General features: G+C 45.4%; 1 protein-coding gene across 5 annotated transcripts in view; it reads left to right on the forward strand.

Moving 5' to 3' along the window:
* Positions 1 to 11,485: 11,485 nt before the first annotated feature.
* The window catches only part of RBM23 (RNA binding motif protein 23), a 40,427-nt gene continuing 36,206 nt past the window's right edge, over positions 11,486 to 15,706 (forward strand). For 3 of the 5 annotated variants that reach the window (XM_063454863.1, XM_063454862.1, XM_063454864.1), the window contains exon 1: positions 11,486 to 11,581. The gene's annotated coding sequence lies outside the window, so the exon portion shown is untranslated. The remainder of the gene's footprint in view (positions 11,582 to 15,706) is intronic. The other 2 variants (XM_063454860.1, XM_063454861.1) reach the window with 1 other exon arrangement.

Raw genomic sequence — 15,706 nt, forward strand, 5'->3', positions numbered from 1 at the left:
TCTGTGCAGCAGCCTTCCTCTCTGCTATAGTTCCTATCAGGCTTTGCACAGACCTAACTACTAAGGGTATAAGACACGGCAGGAGTAGACACAACATTAAAATTAGTAGGACTCCACCTACCACTGCCTTAAGCCCTCCAAACCACTCATACCAGCTACCAAACCAACTACTTGGATTGTACCCTTTCCATACCTGAGTAGGCACATGCGCTAGTTTAACCATATGGCTAGTAAGCTCAGCTATTGCTTGCCCTTCGTCATCTATTTGAAGACAGCAATTACTTAGGTTAAACTTCCCACATACACCTCCCTCTACTGCCAAAAGGTAATCCAAGGCTAATCTATTTTGGTAGACTGCTGTCCTCATCCTGGTGTTATGCTTCGCTAGAAGATTGAGCGCTTGTGATGTCTCATTTGTGATAATCTCAACCACCGCCTGTAATCTTATAATACGGTTGAGCATATAAATAGGGGTTCTATAACCAAAGGTACCATCCTCAGCCCACGTGGCTGGCCCATAATAATCTATGATACGCTGGGGAGGCCATTCATCATCTTCCCAGGCGCCTATCTCTATGGGTCCCCTTTTCTTCCTATGATTCACATCATACACTTTAACACCTAAAGTCTCACCTGTTTCAATCGGTAACAAGAAGAAGGATGGTTTGAGCATACCCAACACACATGCCCCTTCCCAGTCCTGTGGCAGCTCCGAATAGGCTTTCTTACCACAGATCCAGTACAAATTTGCTGGGGCTCTCCAAGTAGATGTGATGGATAGATCAAACCACACATCCTTTAAATTGGCATATCTAGCAAACGGGTTAGATGGTTCTGAGACATTTGAAGCCGACCACCAAGTTGTATTCTTTGTATCATCATCATAAGCTTTTTGCCCTAGACAAGTTAATTCTCCTACAGAAGTATTATACATCATTCCTTTCCTTGCTATGCAAACATAACCTATGATGGAGGTCTTTAATCTCCACTCAGATTTACCTCTAACACTCATCTGATAATCGGCTTGTGAAGATATTAATTGGTCAACTGCCTCAGAACCGGACATTACCTCCTTTGCTTCCCAAGGCCATTGGTCTCCCATGTTAGTACCTCCACACACATAGCAGTTGGTAACATTAAGACTACCGGCAATACTTTCAGCTAGATCAATGAACAGGTTTTTAGCATTATGGGGGATCTTATTATCTATACTCATCTCTTCGTAAAAGGAATGGTATACTTGATGAGTCTGGGAGGATACCGTATCAGTCTCTATTCCTATAAACAATAATGTCCCAGGATCTAAACCCGTCCCGTATATTTGAAACCCAAATAAATTTCCATACTTATCTAAGAACTTGTCGGGGTTATTAATGAGTATATGGACTGGGTTGCATTCCATAGACTTACAATAAGGGCTAGTCGGCAACTTAGTCACTATCATGTCTTTGTCTACTGTCTGTCCCCAAGTTGCCCACCCCACACAAGACCAATATGGGCAAAAGTTATAATCTCTATTTGGGCATCTAGGACTTACATATTTATTTTTGCTACTGGGACAAATATATTTATCGTTAGACCCATACGTCCTCTCCCATCTAAGATCCCCACATACATTCCACGGCTTTCTACCACTCGATATCGCTTTACACGCATCAAATAGCAGAACACCCGAAGAATGTACGGATTCTAACACCGTTTTATTAATTAGGGTCCCCTGAGGATCTCCATTCCTGAGAGTCAACCAAATTGTACGAGGTTGATACTCCGGACTGAAGCACTTAGGTTCTCCTACTCCTAAATGGCACACACTATAATCTATATTTAAGTATCTACATCTCGATACATCTCCTTTACACTCGTATTGTGAATGCCAAATTAGGGTTTGGGAAATATGGTTACCTGTTCTCGTAGTCTTAATGCATACCTCACAGCTAGGAGTGTCGGTACCTCTACCTTCCTGAATATAAAAACACATATAAATAAACACTATCAAAAGCACATCTTTCGCCGTCATCCTCAGTCTTCGTCCGTGCGATGGCGCCTCAGCTTCCAGGATGTGAGGGGCTGCAGGGAATGGAGTTCTGCTCATCTTCACAGGTGTCCCTTCGAGACTTTCCTGGCTTATACACTATGTGATGGTAAGCGGACAGGCTTTATTATGGCCTTCTCACTCACACCTGTAACAATAAAATTTGTAATCCACAATAATTCCTCGTTACTCCGACTGAGTAGTGCGTTTTAACCGGATCTTGCAGGGATTCTCTGGATCTGCTGTAACTTGCCAAGAATCGACTGCTGCTGGTTTAACCCTGGAGTGATGTATCCACGGAGTCACTTCTGCTACTTTTATTGCTGTAGGGGTAGACAAGAGAACAACATAAGGACCTCTCCACTTGGGCCCTAACGGTACAGTATTCCACTCTTTAATCCACACTTGGTCTCCTGGATGATAACTATGAACAGGGGGATAAATATTCACAGGTAATCTATCTTGTACCCATTTCTGTACCTCCTCCATAGTCTTACCCAACTCTACAACCTGCTGCCGGGTAATTCCTTCTCCCAACTGACTCAAGTCCCCCCTTAAGTTACCAAGTACGGGAGGTGGTCGCCCATACATGATTTCAAAAGGAGAGAGGCCCATCCTTCTGGTAGGGGTACTGCGGATTCGCAATAAAGCTATGGGTAAGAGAACGTTCCACTTAAGTTGGGTTTCCTGACACATTTTAGCCAACTGGTTCTTTATAGTTCTATTCATTCTCTCTACCTTACCAGAACTCTGGGGTCTATATGCAGTATGAAGCCTCCACTTTATACCAAGCATATGAGTCAGTTGTTGTAGGCACTGGTGAACAAAAGCTGGACCATTGTCCGATCCTATAGAACAGGGTAGTCCATATCGGGGTATTATTTCTCGTAGCAGGAATCTCACAACTTCTCCTGCTTTCTCTGTACGAGTAGGACATGCTTCTACCCAGCCTGAATAGGTGCACACAATTACCAGCAGGTAACGATGTCCACCCGATTTAGGCATCACTGTAAAGTCTATTTGTAGATCGGACATGGGGAGTCCCCCCATAAACTGAACTCCTGGTGGCTTTACTGGTCCTTGTCTTGCATTATTCTTAGCACACGTTACACATCTGCGTACAATGGCCTGAGTCAAGTTGGACAATCTTGGTATGTAGAAATGTTTTCTAAGAGATTCTTCAGTACTGTCTCTCCCAGAATGTGTCCCGTTGTGATAATTTTGGACAATTTCTACCGCTAGCGATGCTGGTATAACTATTCTTCCATCTTCTAGCTGATACCACTTGTTCTCCAGATACTTTCCCGGTTCAGTCTTTAACCACTCCTCTTCTTGAGCTGTATAAACTGGAGTCCATTGGGACAGTGGAGTTGGTATAAGAGCAGCTATATGCCCTACATACTCCTGTCTTCCTGATTCAGCAGCACGCTTAGCTGCACTATCTGCCATCCGATTTCCCTTGGTTACATCACCATCTCCTCTCAGATGCGCTCGACAATGTATGATACCGACTTCTTTCGGCTCCCACACTGCTTCCAATAGTTGTAGGATTTCAGCTGCGTACTTGATTTCTTTGCCTTCTGAATTCAGTAGTCCTCTTTCTTTATACAAAGCTCCGTGGGCATGAGTGGTTAAAAACGCATACTTAGAGTCCGTATAGATATTTACTCTTAAACCTTCAGCCAATTGTAACGCTCGTGTTAGTGCTATTAATTCTGCCTTTTGTGCTGATGTTCCTTTCGCCAGTGGCCGAGCTTCTATCACCTTGTCTATTGTTGTCACTGCATATCCTGCATAGCGGATCCCTTCTTTCACATAACTACTGCCGTCGGTGTAATATTGAACATCGGGGTTCTGGATGGGAAAATCACGAAGATCTGGTCTACTTGAGAATACTTCATCCATTACTTCCAAACAATCATGTTGACTTTCAGTAGGTTGTGGCAAAAGGGTAGCTGGATTTAAGGTGTTTACAGTCTCTAAATGCACTCTTGGGTTTTCACACAACATTGCTTGATACTTGGTCATACGGCTATTACTAAACCAATGATTTCCTTTGTAATCCAACAACGTCTGTACTGCATGTGGGACTCGTACATAAAGTTCTTGACCCAGAGTGAGTTTATCGGCTTCAGCTACTAGCAGGGCGGCTGCAGCTACGGCTCTTAGACAAGGTGGAAGTCCGCTGGCCACTGCATCCAATTGTTTAGACATGTAGGCAACAGGTCTTTGCCATGATCCCAAGTACTGTGTCAATACTCCCACAGCCATTCTTCTTTGCTCGTGTACATACAGGTAGAATGGTCGTGTGTGATCAGGTAGACCTAATGCTGGGGCACTCATCAAAGCCTTCTTCACATCTTCAAATGCCGTTTGCTGTTCTTGGGTCCATAGGAAGGGGTCGTGCTCTGTACCTTTGATAGCTGCGTACAGAGGTTTTGCTAGTATCGCATAACTGGGAATCCATATCCTACAGAAGCCTGCTGCCCCCAAGAATTCTCGCACTTGTCTTCTATTCTTGGGTATTGGTATTTGGCAGACAGCTTCTTTTCTCTCTGGCCCCATAATTCTTTGACCTTCAGAGATATGGAATCCTAGATACTTGACAGTTGGCAAACACAACTGAGCCTTCTTTCTAGACACCTTGTATCCTGCCTTCCAGAGAATGTGTAGTAGATCGTGCGTTGCTTGCTGACAGATTTCTTTTGTAACTGCTGCTATCAACAAGTCATCTACATATTGTAACAATACACACTCTCCTGGGATGGACTCGAAATCCAATAGATCTTGACTTAGGGCTGAACCAAATAGGGTAGGTGAATTTTTAAACCCTTGGGGCAGTCTTGTCCAAGTCATTTGGCGTTTTGAGCCCGTTACAGCGTTCTCCCATTGGAAAGCGAAAATACATTGACTTTCTGCGGCAATTCGGAGGCAAAAGAAGGCATCTTTGAGATCTAAGACTGTGAAGTAAGTAGCCCCGCCCGGAATTAAAGCAAGCAGGTTATATGGATTGGGTACAACTGGATGTATGCTAACAACCGCATCATTGACTGCTCTTAAGTCCTGCACAGGTCGATACTCATCTGTGCCGGGCTTTTGAACAGGCAGCAATGGGGTGTTCCAGGGGGAAGTACAGAATTTTAGGATACCATACCGTATGAACTTATCCAGATAGGATTGGATGTTCTTCTTAGCCTTCTGCGGAATGTGATATTGTCTTAGGCTCACTGGATAAACCCCATGTTTCAGTTCAATTTTTATTGGTGGAATATTGCGGGCCAGTCCTGGTGGGTTGTTCTCTGCCCAAACTCCTGGTATGTTAAACAATGTCTCATCACTCCTAGGGTTTTGGCTAGTCAACACTGTATAAAGTCGCCACTCTTCTTCCTTTGGTACGGATAAAGTCATAATACCTGAAGGTCCATTAAACTTTAAAGATGTTGTTCCATCTGGTAGGAACGTAATCTGCGCTTGTAATTTGGATAGCATATCACGTCCCAGCAATTGGACTGGACATTCAGGCATATAAAGGAATTGGTGTTTTACTACGTGGCCTCCCAATGTACAGAGTCGACTTTTAAGAACCGGTCTTTCAGCACTTCTTCCAGTTGCTCCTATCACAGTAATAGTCCTTCCAGATGGAGGAGCAACTAGATTAGTCACCACTGAATGTTCAGCACCAGTGTCGATCATGAACGCACTCCTTTTCCCCCCTATTGATACATCGACCATAGGCTCCGCTCGACCAAGGGGGATGGAGCCCGGTCGGTATCAATAGTCCTCCATGACCGTGTCAGCCAATCCTACAAAGTCCCTACCTTCTCTATCGCGAGACCTTTGCGCTGCTGGAATATACCTGTCTTCCCTAACACTTCCTCTGTTCCCATTACTCCCTCTATAACCATTACTCCCTCCGGGACCTCCTCTACCTCTCGCTCTGCCTCTAAAGTTTCCGTAGCCTGCCCTGGGTTGGTCTCTCTCGTACTGCTCTCTTTGCGGACATTCGTTCCTCCAATGCCCTTCTTCCTTGCAATACGCACACTGATCCCTACTCAAAGGCTCCCTACTCCATCTATTATTGCCTCTATCTGGGCCCCGTTTATCTACGCCTGCGATCGCTACCGCTAGCATATCAGCCTTTTTACGCATCTTGCGCTCCTCCTCTTTCTTGCTTTCTGTTTCCCTATTCATATAGACCTTATTAGCTACCTCCATTAGTTGGGAGATTGACATACCTGCAAACCCTTCTAACTTTTGTAGCTTGCGCTTAATATCTCCGTAAGCTTGGCTGACAAAGGCGGAGTTAACCATTCGGGAATTGTCTGCGTCTTCCGGATTAAAGGGGGTGTACAAGCGGTACGCCTCCAATAATCGGTCATAAAAGACACTGGGCGCTTCATCGCTTTTCTGGATCACCTCAACTGTCTTCGACATGTTAATGGCTTTCTTTCCTCCGGCTTTCATGCCAGCAATTATAGCGTCTCTATAGGCTCTGAGTTGAACCATATCAGCACCATTTACGTTCCAATCGGGATCAGTGTTGGGATAATGTGTTGCGGCCCATGCTGCTGGATTAGCTTGGTTCAAAGCACGGGCTCTATCCTCTAATGCTTTAATGGCTGCTTGATTTATTCTTGTCCTTTCCTCATTGTTAAATAAAGTCATTAATAACTGCTGGCAATCAGCCCATGTCGGATTATGTGTCTGTACTATTGAGGTGAACAGATCAGTCATGGCTTGTGGTTTCTCAGTATACGAGGAATTATGGGTCTTCCAGTTTAAAAGGTCGGTAGTGGTGAAAGGGACATATACGAAGACAGGGTCAGCGTGTGCCATTTGACCTGCGGCATCGATATAAGCTGACCCGGGATTTAAGCGAAGAGGCATCTGATAGTGCTTTAATTGTTGGGCACCAGTCAACTGTCGGGTTTGGATGGGGCTACGTAGGGAAGCGTCAGTCATGGGTTCCGGTCGGGGAGATATAGGGTATGGGGATGTGGGAGGTTGGTTTTGGGAAAAGGTAGTGAATAGAACACTTCGGGCCGAGCTAGATGAAGCTTGACCGGAAGTCTGAAGTGGCGCCAAATCAGGATATTCGTTTCTAATGGGGGTGGGTTCTGGTTCCGGAAGGGGAGATTTAGTACGAGGGGGGGTGGATCCTGTACTGGAGGAGGAAGCGGAAGTGGATGAGGGTAATGAGGGAAGGGTTACAGGACTTCCTGTATTTGCGTCACTTCCTCTTACCGGAAAGTAAGGGGGCGGCAAAGGGATCTCGGACTCAGGGGGCGTGTCCAAAATGGGCCTAACACCAGCCCTAGTGGACGAACAAGTCCTAGCTACCATGAGGCGACACTGTTCCTCGTGGCATGTCCGGAGCCATTTTGGCGAGTCATTTACGGCCTGTCTCCAACAATCAATATAAGGAAACTGGCCGTAAAGTTCAGGCCTACCTGATACAGCCACGTGTAAGCGCTGTACCAGAGTTGGATCCAAACTGCCACGTGGCGGCCATGCCGCAACCAAAGTAGGCCACTCCCTAGTGCACAAAGTGACCAAACGTACAGGGGACATCTTAACCCCAAAATCACAAACTTTGAATCCCTTTTTAAAATTCTTAACCATACATCCTAAGGGATCCGGAATCGTTGACTGCGACGCGCCCATATTTAACAGTGGAACGTCGTCGACAACGATTACTATACACGCGTACTATTCAACAGTCACACCCGTTTCCTCTGGCAACAGCACCACGTGGTATGGTTACCAAGTGAAACGTACACCATAACAATAAACACTCAGGGAATTCCCGTACACACACAGCTGCTACACCAGTCACTATATAATCAATATTATGCCCTTTGGCGTAACTACACAGTCACCCACGCTATAATTCTCTATATACGAATTACCCGTCTATAACACACCCAGTAACATCGTCTTTTACAAATAGCGGTTACAGTACGGTTAGCATAGGTCAAAGCACAAGTTAAGGTCACAATACAATTATTAGTGGTTATGGTGTTAAAACATGCAATGGACGACAATGATTAGTACTTATTATACAATGTCAGTAAATATACAGGGTTATGGTACCGTGCACTATAATACAGCAACACACTATTAACACTCTCGCTAGACGGCTGAGCTCGCGCTATCTAACAAGATATACACTTTACTAAAACAATCGTTAACACATTTACAATTCCCAACTAAACTATTGGCCAGTACCTTGAATGGACTACCTAAAACTATATACACCCGTTTTGGTTAGCCACACTGCCCAATCACCACATATACATAGCGAGCTAGAGATCCGAATTTACACAGGCGCCTCTTAGTCGCACTATACAATGAGCTAGAGATCCGAATTTACACAGGCGCCTCTTAGTCGTACTATCAAAAGTCTAGTGGGTTCCAAATTTACACGCCTTCCCACTTAGCCCAGATAGGATGAGAACTAGCGAACCGAATTTACACAGGCGCCGCTTAGTCTCCCGGTCCCTCCGACCTAGCGAACGTAATATACACCCTAGAACGCTAGTCTAGACAAGACACCGGTGTCCGGCTAGGGCTATCTTACACCAGGACCCCGCCTGACTAACCAAATCAAACGGTCTGACTAAAGAGCGTTCGATCGAGCGGTGCGCCTTCGCTCCTTCCCTCCGACAGAGGGGGCAGATACAGATTCAAAAACCCCTTTGGGCCTACCGCACAATCGGTATACCCCTAGCGGGTCCTGCCGTCTAAAACAGCAGTTATCTTACCTCCTCGTTCCTGAACCTGAGTTCACACTCATCGACGGGGACACCCCAGCACTTCTCACGTAGAGGCCGATGATCTCCTGGACAACAGACCAGTGGCGCCGAGACGAAGGGAGGTCCACGCAGAAGTTCAGGGGTGCAGCCGTAGAGAACGTGGGCAAAGATAGACCGTCTCACGCCTCTGCCTCTCAGCTACCGTTGAACGATGAGCTTCCCGGCCAATGCACCAAATGATACCGGAGAAACTGACGGAAGCCAAGCACAGAGAGATGGACACAGGTTTCTTCAGGAAGGAAGAGATTCTTTATTGGATCACCGATCGGGACTCAGAGGGACTAGCGTCACCAAAATACAGCAAAGTCTGAGTACTGAATACATAGAGTACATTCCTTATATAGCACTGTAGCTCCTCCCACAATTAACTACACCCACACATACCCTTAACCTATTTAATGAATAGAGTCTAAACTCATCCATCCGGTCTAACCACGTGGCTCATCTGATACAAAGGAGAGGGACGCGTAATTCCAGTTCTTACATTCCTGCACCTGGTCAGTACAGTGATGACAGTATCTTAGCTACGTGTAATTAACCAACTGATACTACAAACACATATACATACATATGCCTTGTGGCAATCTTAGCCTGCTAAACTTGTATTTTACTGGAATTACATCACAGTATGAGGGCTGTCCGTGTACACAGCGCTGGTGGAGGGTGTCAGGGCTGTCCGTGTACACAGCGCTGGTGGAGGGGGTTAGAGGGCTGTCCGTGTACACAGCGCTGGTGGAAGGAGTATGAGGGCTGTCCGTGTACACAGCGCTGGTGGAGGGTGTGAAAGGGCTGTCCGTGTACACAGCGCTGGTGGAGGGTGTGAAAGGGCTGTCCGTGTACACAGCGCTGGTGGAAGGAGTAAGAGGGCTGTCCGTGTACACAGTGCTGGTGGAAGGAGTTTGAGGGCTGTCCGTGTACACAGCGCTGGTGGAGGGTGTCAGAGGGCTGTCTGTGTACACAGCGCTGGTGGAGGGTGTGAGAGGGCTGTCCGTGTACACAGTGCTGGTGGAAGGAGTTAGAGGGCTGTCCGTGTACACAGTGCTGGTAGAAGGAGTTAGAGGGCTGTCCGTGTACACAGTGCTGGTAGAAGGAGTTAGAGGGCTGTCTGTGTACACAGCGCTGGTGGAGGGTGTCAGAGGGCTGTCCGTGTACACAGCGCTGGTGGAAGGAGTTAGAGGGCTGTCCGTGTACACAGGGCTGGTGGAGGGGGTTAGAGGGCTGTCCATGTACACAGCGCTGGTGGAGGGGGTTAGAGGGCTGTCTGTGTACACAGCGCTGGTGGAGGGTGTCAGAGGGCTGTCCGTGTACACAACGCTGGTGGAAGGAGTTAGAGGGCTGTCCGTGTACACAGCGCTGGTGGAGGGTGTGAGAGGGCTGTCCGTGTACACAGTGCTGGTGGAAGGAGTTAGAGGGCTGTCCGTGTACACAGCGCTGGTGGAGGGGGTTAGAGGGCTGTCCATGTACACAGCGCTGGTGGAAGGAGTTAGAGGGCTGTCCGTGTACACAGTGCTGGTAGAAGGAGTTAGAGGGCTGTCTGTGTACACAGCGCTGGTGGAGGGTGTCAGAGGGCTGTCCGTGTACACAGCGCTGGTGGAGGGTGTCAGAGGGCTGTCTGTGTACACAGCGCTGGTGGAGGGTGTCAGAGGGCTGTCCGTGTACACAGCGCTGGTGGAGGGTGTCATGAAGCTGTCCGTGTACACAGCGCTGGTGGAGGGTGTCAGAGGGCTGTCCGTGTACACAGCGCTGGTGGAGGGTATCAGAGGCATGTCTGTGTACACAGGGCTGGTTGAAGGGGTTAGAGGGCTGTCCGTGTACACAGCGCTGGTGGAAGGAGTTAAAGGGCTGTCCGTGTACACAGTGCTGGTGGAGGGGGTTAGAGGGCTGTCTGTGTACACAGCGCTGGTGGAGGGTGGGCTGTCGGGAATATCCGGAAGTATTACTTTACTGAGAGGGTAGTGGATGCATGGAATAGCCTTCCATCTAAATCGGTAGAGGTTAACACAGTAAATGAGTTTAAGCATGCGTGGGATAGGCATAAGGCTATCCTAACTATAAGATAAGGCCAGGGACTAATGAAAGTATTTAGAAAATTGGGCAGACTCGATGGGCCGAATGGTTCTTATCTGCCGTGTACACAGTGCTGGTGGAAGGGGTCAGATGGGATTTTTGGCACACTGCTCACAGACATTGCTCTAGAGTCACCGTCCTAAACCAATACAGTGTTCCTCAGTGGTTATGGTGCTCTGAGTGTTACTGTGTGGCATGGGAGGTGTGAAGCAGAGGTGCCAGTTCCAGCTGTGAGGAGCAATGTAAAACTCCCAACAGGTCCATATCTAATTCAATGATGGCTATGGCCTGCACTGGGTCCCCACTTTATTCATTTATGTATTTTTTTAAACACTTCCCATGATGCACAGCCACACTCCATCCAGCTTTTCACAGAGACACCTAACTCTGGCCTTCTGTATAATCTACGTTTGTTTACCACCAGCGCGGTTCAAGACTCGTTTTCATATAGCCACGCCCATTCCGCATTTTCAGATTGGGCTCTGCGGTGATAGTTACTGTATCACCATTAGTTGTCGTTTTAGTGACGCGCCTCTTTCTCTGGCGTTGCGGCATGTGATTGGTTGCGGCATTCTGCTCATTGCTGTGGAAAGAGGGAAGGTTCTGGAAGATAAGGCCCGGCCGCCATCTTGTACTGTGAAGATAACAGTAGGCGCTGTTGAAGCAGGTGAGAGAATGATCGGCCGTTTAAGATGGGAGCGAAATATAAACACCGCCTTCACTTGGTATCACATGCACGGTGTCACTATGTCTGACACCAGACTATTATATGAACACAGCGGGATAAACACCCGGCTCCAGCTCTCTGTGGGAGTCGCTGTCACCCGTAATAGTCCGTATTTACTAATGGGGAGCGTTACCCCCTCACTCTGCGCTGCATCCGGGACATGGCTCCTAGCTGCGTTATAACTCACTGCCTTATAATATAAACCTAGCTCCCACTGACTGTGTTATAACTCACTGTTATAATATAATATGATCCTAGCTCCCACTGACTGTTATAACTCACTGTTATAATATAATATGATACTAGCTCCCACTGACTGTTATAACTCACTGTTATAATATAATATGATACTAGCTCCCACTGACTGTGTTATAACTCACTGTTATAATATAATATGATACTAGCTCCCACTGACTGTGTTATAACTCACTGTTATAATATAATATGATACTAGCTCCCACTGACTGTTATAACTCACTGTTATAATATAATATGATACTAGCTCCCACTGACTGTTATAACTCACTGTTATAATATAATATGATACTAGCTCCCACTGACTGTTATAACTCACTGTTATATTATAATATGACCCTAGCTCCCACTGACTGTTATAACACCCTGTTATATTATAATATGACCCTAGCTCCCACTGACTGTTATAACTCACTGTTATATTATAATATGACCCTAGCTCCCACTGACTGTTCTAACACCCTGTTATATTATATGATCCTATCTCCCACTGACTGTTATAACTCACTGTTATAATATAATATGATACTAGCTCCCACTGACTGTTATAACTCAAATGTTATAATATAATATGATACTAGCTCCCACTGACTGTGTTATAACTCACTGTTATAATATAATATGATCCTAGCTCCCACTGACTGTGTTATAACTCACTGTTATAATATAATATGATACTAGCTCCCACTGACTGTTATAACTCACTGTTATATTATAATATGACCCTAGCTCCCACTGACTGTGTTATAACTCACTGTTATAATATAATATGATCCTAGCTCCCACTGACTGTGTTATAACTCACTGTTCTATTATAATATGATCCTAGCTCTCACTGGCTGTGTCTGTCAGACTCAGTAAGCATCATGGTCCATGTTTACATTACTAACCTGCCTTGTGTGAGGATTTGGGGGAATTTGTTTTATATATTATGGAGAGGGTGAATCTGTCACTATTTGTGTTGTGTATTAAAGTAAGGGCACTGTCTGCTAAGAAAGGCCGATGGTGGTTTGAGAAACCGTTTTGAAACTGCATAAATCAGGGATGCATTAAATAAAAATTGTTGTATTCGTTTAATATTGGTTCCAGTTTTGTGCCCATGTACTATTTTCTTATGTGTTACATTATCACTTCGACTGTTATCCAGTGGTAACTTTTTATTTACTTTTTCTCCTTTTCTGTAATCTGCCATTAAAGGCTGTCTTTATGCCACTTTTTATTCTCCTCTCTTGAACACTTTGATTTTGTTTTTCTAATAATATTTTTTCCATTGTTAAACTCAAAATAATTACTCACATTAATGTTATTAGGAAAATTATGCCTTCAGAATTTGAAGAGTTATGTAGTGGTTCTGGTGTCTATAATCAGTCCCTGCAGGCTTTTCAGAGAAAATGCAGTGTTTATTTTGCTGCCTAGTGACACATCTGTGGCAGTAACTCAGACAGTCACTAGAGGTGCTATCTAGTCCAGTGTGTTCAGCGCCTCCACACTGCATGGAGGCACTGAATGTTCCCCAGAGAGATGCATTGATTCAATGCACAATATCCTCCTTTTTTATTATGGGAATGCATTGGATTGGTTGCGATGAACACGATTGATGACCTCAACCATGGATGGGTGGGAGAAGAATTTAGTAAAATTACCAAATTTTACTAATTTCATGACGTAAAGTTTGTATTTTATTAAGGACACGGAGGCGAGTATTAGGCTTTGTCTCTTTCTTTATTCCTTGGCAGCAAAGAAAAGATATTGAAATATTTAGAGAAAAAACAAATAACGTACCTAACGGGTTAAACCCAGGACATACTTGAAAACGAGAGAAATCTCAATGTATCTTTCCTGGTAAAATATTTTATAAATAAATAAATAAATAAATAAATACACTATAAACATATTATCCAATGATCATGCTCCTTGCACCATTATGTCCCATGTGACCTTAAGCCACTCCTCTTTCTTGATGATACCGATGAATATCCCATCTTGAGCAAAAGAATGTGTTGTAATATCCAGTGCCTGAACATCTGAGACACGTTTACAAGAAATTAAACAGAATAACATGACCAGCTTAGCCGTGAGTTGTTTGAGTGAAAGGTCTGAATGTTCTGAAGCCAACTATCAAACAATCTGAGGACAATGTTAAAATCCCACACCGATGAATATTTAGGGCGAGGTGGTCATGCTAACCTGATGCCACGAAGTAGTCGACACACTAAGGGGTGTTGGCCGGCTGGGGATCCATTCCAACCTTGGTGGCTTGCCGATCTATAGATATTCACCGTACAGTATGCCAATCTGCGTTTGAAAAGTACAGTAAGGAAACTCAAAACGTGATTCACAGGTTGTGGCGAAAGTGACATCGCCACTGATTTTTGGAGGGGCCTGTTTGCCAGCCTCCTGCCCTGCGACTATGGCCCTGGGGTGTATTGCCCTTCTAGGAACTGATTTGGGCAGAATAGATTTTTATTGTGCTGCTGCTGGCCCTTTATCTCCCAGAGAAAAAAATTGTACATTTAAACTGGCACTCCAGATGCAGTCGAAGTGGCCGCCATTTGGGACACGAACACATTGGCGGCGGCCATTTTAATTTAGTCTAAACGCGGTCAGCGGTGGGTGCCACTGAATCTATGGAACTAAAATCGGCTACACATTTGCATGAACACCGCTGAGACTTACCTTCTCATGAACTTCGACACTTCGGCTGGAATCGAAGTGCGTTCGACAATTCAAACGCACTGTTAGACTGGGCTATTTGAACGAACGGCCCCGTTCGTGCAATCGAATGGGACGTAGACATTTTTCTGGGTGAAATTGACCGACCGCACAGCCCAAATCTATGGAACTCTTATGGGCATGAAAATGTGCTTGCGGTCGGTCAAATAGGACTGGCCCATAACCTTTTAACCCCTGAACCGATTGCCCTGATTTTTGAGTGTGTATATTTCAAGCATGCTGTTTACGAAAATGTATGTTTTATTTGAATGGCATGTATATTTTAGAAGTTATTAATATTTGGTAAAAACTGTATTTCTCTGCCTGTGATAATTCTATTACCCATTGTGTTCAGTAATCATATCACAGGCAGAGGGGAGGATTTTGTGTGGGAGTGTCTGTGTGTATTGGACGGATTGATTGGTTGTATTTCAAAACCCTGTGGGCAGTACTAGGTTTGTAGAATGTGAATAAAAGAGGCTGTATGTGCCAGTACAGTCAGTTCTACTTCACCCTCAATTTAGAGTGCCGTCTCTTATTGGGGGGGATCTGCTACAAAGGATTGCTATGCTCTGCATACTCTCTTGCTATATTCACTGCTAAGCTCTTGTAAGAGCTTGTTCCTGTTTTGCTCTCTGAAAGAGTCTACGGTGGTTATGGTGTTGGCTGGAGTGCTTGGAGCCCTCAAGAAGCGCTAGGAGCATCCTTCAGGTGTGGATAAGGGATCCAGTTTTCGTTCCATGCACCAACCATTCCATGAGTTCCAGGCATGGAGATATGATTTCCATGTTCCTGGAGCCCAAGCTCCTGCGAAGAGGTCCCTAGTTGTTCGTGGAACTTATGTGAGGAGACTGAATCCCCGGAGAGGAGCCAAGCCGATAGCTTGAGCTGTCCTTGGAGTATAAGTGGATGACCGTTCCCGTCAAGATCTATCAAAAGGTCTGAGGATGTTGAGAGTAACCTTGGGTAATCTATTGACATTTCCAGGAGTGTAGGGAAACCAGGGTTGAGTCGTCCAAAACGGGGCAATGAGAATCAGTTAAGTTAAAGGACCACTCTAGTGCCAGGAAAGCATACTCGTTTTCCTGGCACTAGAGT

This window comes from Pelobates fuscus, chromosome 5 (genome assembly GCF_036172605.1).
Source record: "Pelobates fuscus isolate aPelFus1 chromosome 5, aPelFus1.pri, whole genome shotgun sequence".
NCBI lineage: Eukaryota > Metazoa > Chordata > Amphibia > Anura > Pelobatidae > Pelobates > Pelobates fuscus.